This window comes from Panulirus ornatus, chromosome 38 (assembly GCF_036320965.1).
Source record: "Panulirus ornatus isolate Po-2019 chromosome 38, ASM3632096v1, whole genome shotgun sequence".
Lineage (NCBI taxonomy): Eukaryota > Metazoa > Arthropoda > Malacostraca > Decapoda > Palinuridae > Panulirus > Panulirus ornatus.
In genome coordinates this window covers 12720432-12727745 of record NC_092261.1, presented here as the reverse complement: position 1 = coordinate 12727745, position 7314 = coordinate 12720432, and the positions used below count along the sequence as shown (strand labels likewise).

The window sequence follows — 7314 nt, the reverse complement described above, 5'->3', positions numbered from 1 at the left end:
CTATGAGTCCCCACATCTTCATCGCCACTGATGACAGTGATAATGTTTAATCATCAACCGCGTTATCAATGTTGATAACATATAAATACGATCCCTTTTAGTATATATGTATTGACTATGATGTATTTACTATGTGTCTATGATGTTTGTGGGCAGTTTGCGCTCCCTCTTTCGGCTGAATTGGAGTCATTTTCACGAACGTATAACATCATCAGTGTGCTTACTAGATGTACCTCCTTTGTATATAGGGTTTATTGGTAGTTAACGAATAAAGTCGTTAAAGTTACTGTTGTGTAGTTTTCATTAACTGTGAGGGTTTTATGGTGGGCGACTGTAGCCTCGTATGTCACTAGCCCCGAAGTCAAACAAGCTCCTATTAATGTCAAAGTGTAGAATATATTGGCTGTAAACATGTAGCTTATAATCCATGTAATCTGAGATTATCTACGTAACATAGGAATAATCATCAACAAGTGAAATTAAATACTGTTATCTACATAGAGAAAGATTCTTTTACTTGGTTCTTATTCCTGGTATGTATATTTCAAGAGCTGTATCCATATTAATGATCATTTGCATATACTCATCGTATATATTTCGCCTTAATCGCTTGCATGTGTCTATGCCAACCCGAAGTCTCATTTGCGCCTATATGTGTGGAGTCATTATGCCTTGAGTTTAGCACTCTTTTTTCCTTACGGGACTTAAATAAATCCCAAATTCATGTCTTCTGCATGAAGTCCCCTGGACCTCATACACAAGAATGTGCAAGAAGTTCCTTTTACTTTCACTTACGCTACTGACTGTGGTGATCGGTATGGTGTGGCTTAGAGTGTGTGGGCTACATACACACACAACCCTGGAGTTGAACTCCTAGCCTCTCCTCCTACTCCATCAGTCAACACCTCTCAGTTCTCCAACGCTACTCTAAATGCATTACCATATTTCATCTCTTTTATCGAATTAATTTCCCTCCCTCCTCCTCCTCCACCCCACTTAACTGAAGCTCATTACCATATCTTTCTTTAATGCATCTATTATCGCCTTCGTACTTAGTCTCCCTCAGATATTCCTTCAGTGTCTTTGATTAGCATCCTTGTGTGTGAGCAGTCTAAACATTCTGGTGTTCCAGTCTACACCACTCTGAACTTCTTTTAACTCTTGTTCTTCCAGTCACCTACGACCAACCATCTGTCTCTTCTTGCTATCGTCATGCATGGTCTACTTCGAAAAAGTTCCTTCCCTCGGTATATCTCATCTCTCTACAGTATTTGAACACCCTCGAAAGATCAAGTTTACTTTTCATCCAAGTTGCACCCCTCAGCGCTTCTACGAACGTTTATATCTGCCCTCCTCTTAAAAGTACGGTTCCTAACGCCTTTGTTCTATTCAAGTGAGTGTCTGGGCCCAATCCTTGCTTTATCATCGACGGCTCCTCTTCCTCTCCTTTCGATTATCTTTACGCTGGGTCGCTCCGTCTGGTAGATATTATTTTCACATGTCTTCCTCAACAGCGATTTTCCACCATTGCTCTTCGTGTTGACTGAGTCGTCGCGAGCAATCCAACACCCTATCATAGGACATCCCATCAACGTATATATATATATATATATATATATATATATATATATATATATATATATATATATATATATATATATATATATATATTTGTAGATAGATAGATAGAATGACGTATAGAAATGCTTTCTGGTAACACCTCAAATCTTATTCCATTCTGAAACATTGCAGGCATTACTGTACATCCAATATTCATGGAAATCACATTTCCTGACTCAGGTTTTTGACAGTTCGTTTGTCACTCTCTCTCTCTCTCTCTCTCTCTCTCTCTCTCTCTCTCTCTCTCTCTCTCTCTCTCTCTCTCTCTCTCTCTCTCTCTCTCTCTCTCTCTCTCTCTCTCGCTCGCTCAATGTTCATTCTCCTATTCCCTATTAATCCTCAAAAACATTACGTGTATTCTACCCACCATGACCTCAACCACCGAGCAGTTAACTTGCAGCTAAGGTTGGCGTCCTACTATCTCTACCCCTCTCTCATATATGATCGACAGTCAACCCAAACTCTTACAGCTTATATGATTAGCACATTGAGCAAAACTCTTATAATCTGCCGTAGGAGTGACTTGACGATGGTAGATGAGTAAATTATTACCAAGACTCTTATGATCTACCGTAGGAGTAACTTGATGGCGATGATAGATGGGCAAATCATTTGCTGGAAGCACTGCATCACACTGGAATGGTGCTGGATACTTTCTCTCTATCTCTCAGCTTTCCACACCAGACGAGTGCCAGCGTCCCAGACTCAGAGATCCAGGGGTAATGTACCGAGACCTGTTCCTCCTTACCTCAGCCACTCGTGAGGCATGTTAACACCGGGATCAACTAAGGAGAGTGAAAGAGAGTCGTCCCCTTCATCTCCGTAGCATACTGCTCTAACCGACCGAGGCTTTGTATCCGAGGGTCTGTAATCCGCAATCAGTAACGTATCTCGCCGTCCATAACGACCTTTTATAAAAAGGTTCTGGCAGCGGTGGGATTCGAACCCACGCCTCCTGGGAGACTGGAGCCTAAATCCAGCGCCTTAGACCGCTCGGCCACGCTACCCACGTGTGATGAAAGCAGTGTTTACGTCCTGATTTTCGACCTCAATCGGGTAGATTTACCAGAGGGATTTTGAGGTAAGCCTATCCGTTGATAGAGGTAATGGCTTTTTGATGAAAGCTTAATTCCTCTGCAACCTCGTAATCACCGTCCTTTTTTCCCCTCCCCCAGCGTTTCCAGGCGTTTAAAGAGCGTTTTCTAACGCTGCATTAGTTAATTTTGTGCTATCAGTCAGTTACATATATATCTATCTATCTATCTATATATATATATATATATATATATATATATATATATATATATATATATATATATATATATATATATATATATATATATTCTGTCTCTTTCATACTTATTCGCAGTTTCCCATGTTAGCGACAAGCGACAGGAACAGATGAAGAAATAGCCTTATTCGGTCACATCTTTTCTTAGTTGTCATGTGTAATGCGCTGATATCACAGCCCCCCCTACCCACAACCCAGACCCCCTACCGACCTCTCCGGGGTTTTCCCCTACTGTTTCGTTTGCACTGGTTTAGTCCACTGAAAGCAAGTCGCCCCCTGTATACCACATCCCTCCAATTCACTTGATCCAGCGAATACTTTTCACTCTACTGCATTTTCAGACCACTGAGCACTCTAATCCTCATTCACACCATCCTTTCATATTCATTAGCTCTCCCTCTTCTCCTCGTCCCCTCCACTTTGTCCTCTTTGTCAACCTTTCCTCACTCATTCTCGCCACTTGTCCAAACCATTACAGCGCACCCTCTTCATCTCTTTCAATCATGCTTGTCTGATTACCACAACTTTCTGCTAACATTTTATGACGTATTCTATCAACCATCTTAACACCACATCCTGTCCTCACACATTTCATTTCCAACATATTAACCCTCTTTTGTATGTTCTCATCTATAGCCCTTTTTTTTGAATCGGTGTGACACCGTTGGAACTATTACGCTTCCATGAATAACCATCTTCGCCCTTCCAAATAGTAATCTCTCATTCCACACATTCTCAGTGCTCCCAGAACCTTCGCCTCCTCACCCACCGTATGACTCACCTGAGCTCCAATGGTTCCATTCACTCCCATGACTGCTTTCAAGTGTCTAAAACATGTCACTCTTTTTTATTTCCATTCAAACTCAACATCCCAACTCACCTGTCTTTGCACTGCTTTTATTCACATTTACTCTCGAATTTCTTTCTCCCAAACTCACACACCAGCTTCTGCAGTTTCTCACTCGAATCTTCCACCAGCGCTGTATCATCAGCAAACAGTAATTGGCATTCCTTCCAAGTATCCCCCACTCGCAACAGGCTGCAAGGCTGCTCCTCACTCCAAGACCTCTCCCACCACAACATCCTTGAACAGATTAAACATATTTGCATAGAAACAAGGCAAGAAAGAGAGAGAGAGAAAAAAAAAGAGCAGATGGTAATTCTATTCGAGAGAGAGAGAGAGAGAGAGAGAGAGAGAGAGAGAGAGAGAGAGAGAGTGAGAGAGAGAGAGAGATGAATCACAAAGAGATAAAGCACTAAAGACGGAGAATATAAGATATATATATGGAAGAATGGCGATGGAAATCAAGAAACAGAGCAACGCAAGTAAGCGGAAATTAAGATAATTCCTCAAGAAACAGAGAAACGCAAGTAAGCGGAAATAGAGATAATTTCTAAAGAATCCGGTGGGTGTGAGGAGGTATTTAAGATAGTGTCTCGAGGACGTATGATCAAGACGGACGTTCAATGGAACGGGGAAAAAATATATACATTCATATATAATCCTGCAAACGGAGTATCTATGGCGTATTGCATGTAATCTTTTTTTTCTCTCCCCCATTTTCTATCACAAAGAGAACTGGTATTTGCATATCCAGTCACTGGGAACGGGGAAGGCAGAAATTTATGGTCGGCAGTGGTTGGGTGTTCACGGTGAAATACGACAGTGTGTTTATGTGGCTGGGTTTTGGACTTGTCTCTCCCGCTCTATCCATTTCACTCTCTCTCTCTCTCTCTCTCTCTCTCTCTCTCTCTCTCTCTCTCTCTCTCTCTCTCTCTCTCTCTCTCTCCCGACAGCCCTGCCTGGGAGGCAACTTACGCAATACGCCCGCCTCGGGGGAGGGTGGGGTGAAACTTACGCAGTACGCTCGCTCCACACGTTTTGTACGTACGCCAATACGTTGGAATTACACGAACGTGTGTAAAGTCTGCTGAGTATACCCTTACATAGAGTGATCTCAATTCCGTTTTCTTTTTAAGACGACCCCCTGACTTTCTACTGTACCTTAGAGGAAAGCCATTATTCCCGACACCGAAACTGTGAAATGGAGACCCAGCTAGATCTACCTAGATGTGAAATGGAGACCCAGCTAGATCTACCTAGATGTGAAATGGAGACCCAGCTAAATCTACCTAGATGTGAAATGGAGACCCAGCTAGATCTACCTAAATGTGAAATGGAGACCCAGCTAGATCTACTTAGTTGTGAAATGGGGACCCAGCTAGATCTACCTAAATGTGAAATGGAGACCCAGCTAGATCTACCTAGATGTGAAATGGAGACCCAGCTAGATCTACCTAAATGTGAAATGGAGACCCAGCTAGATCTACCTAGTTGTGAAATGGAGACCCAGCAAGATCTACCTAGATGTGAAATGGAGACCCAGCTAGATCTACCTAAATGTGAAATGGAGACCCAGCTAGATCTACCTAGTTGTAAAATGGAGACCCAGCTAGATCTACCTAAATGTGAAATGGAGACCCAGCTAGATCTACCTAAATGTGAAATGGAGACCCAGCTAGATCTACCTAGATGTGGGAGGTAGGAGGAGGTGAGTGTCAATATAGTCCATTCTCCACCTGGGAGCAGTTCGTTACGGACCCTCGTTAATCATATCGTCCTGAGATGCTGCCCCCCACCGAACGCCAATCACGAAGTCCAATCCACTTTGTGATTAGAAGGAGTGCATGGCAGATGAGAACTTATAGCTCTACATTTTTTTTTTCTCTTTTTTTTTAATTTAAGAAGAGTTATCACTGAGTTCAACCCTAAAATGGCTTTATAGAAAGAACATGTATCATTAAGCAACTCTAATCACCCCACCCTACCACGTAATATCATATTTTTCTATTTTTTTTTTTTTTTTTTTTTTTTAGATAATGGTGCCTGTTGCCTGGTTAAATTGCAAGTCTTCTTCAGATGATTCCCACACTGCAGTGGGGGAAAATGGTCTTGATACAGAACTCCATTAATGGGGAAAGGATAAGTTACTTGAAACAGTTCCACTCCCATGTATTGCTCTCACGACGTACACACACACACACACACACACACACACACACACACACACACACACACACACACACACACATACACAAACACACACACACACATATATGTATATATATATATATATATATATATATATACGAACAAAGTGTATATAACCGTTGCTTTATGCAGCTCCAGGAGCCATTTCATGATGCTCCTGCAGTTTTCGAGACTGCACTCCACACAGGAGCGCATAATGACGGCGTCAGCAGGAGCGAGGTCTCCTGACGAGTCTGTCTGTCTAGGGTTTTTTTTTTCCCCCACCATCCCATAATGATGATGCAACCTTCCCGAAAGTGACTTTCTTTTTTTTTTCGCCGGCGATGTAACCCCCCCATGTAGGTAACACACACACACACACACACACACACACATACATGCATGAGGACGAGTATATAGGTACGTATATGTATATATATGTATAGGTCATTATTATTGGCATCCATGTCATCAATATCTCTTTGGCCGGCCGTGAGAAAAAGGAGATTGGATACCAAGAGTTCATTATGAATTCTTTGATTGTCTCAGATTGAAATTGATCCAGCACGTTCCCATTTGCCCAATCTGGAACTTCTCCAATAGGAAACCCCGGTATGTAACTAGAACCATTCAATATGAACTTACTACGAAGATAGCGAACTAGCTTGAAAAGCTATAGACACTGAAACAGGCTGACATCAGCCACTGGTATTGGAGAACTGGGAAAGCTAATCTGAGCACTTTGGAACAAACAGACTCCTCATTAATTTTCCCCTTCGTTAATCACCTCTCCTGTGAAGGAGCAGGTCAGCTTATACCTTCGTTAACCACCCTCTCTACTGTGTAGGAGCAGATCAGCTTATACCTTCGTTAACCACCCTCTCTCCTGTGAAGAAGCAAGTCGGTTCATACCTTCGTTAACCACTCTCTCTCCCGCGAAGAAGCAAGTCAGTTCATACCTTCGTTAACCACCCCTCCTGTGAAGAAGCAAGTCAGTTCATACCTTCGTTAACCACCCTCTCTCCTGTGAAGAAGCAAGTCATTTCATACCTTCGTTAACCACCCCTCCTGTGAAGAAGCAAGTCAGTTCATACCTTCGTTAACCACCTCTCCTGTGTAGGAGCAGGTCAGCGTATCAACAACCTCTGGATGCGTTCATCCTACACCTTTCTTACCTATCGAACCCCCACCTCACTATTGCTGGATCAGAAGACGACCATCATGTTTCACACGACATCACAAGAGAGTCTCAGGAGAGCGATGGGGCGTGCTAATCCGGCAGTGCCGAGGCTTCGCTAATGGTGCTCACACGCCCTCCGGTGAAAAATGCTGACACAAAACTATTAAAATGCCATCAAAAGGAAGTTTGCTT

At 42.6% G+C, this 7314-nt stretch overlaps 1 non-coding gene across 1 annotated transcript; it reads right to left on the bottom strand.

Annotated features, from left to right (window-relative positions):
- Window positions 1-2545: 2545 nt before the first annotated feature.
- TRNAL-UAG (transfer RNA leucine (anticodon UAG)) lies at window positions 2546-2627 on the bottom strand. Its single transcript has one exon. It is a non-coding gene; the product is annotated as a tRNA-Leu (tRNA).
- Between the last annotated feature and the right edge of the window lie 4687 nt (window positions 2628-7314).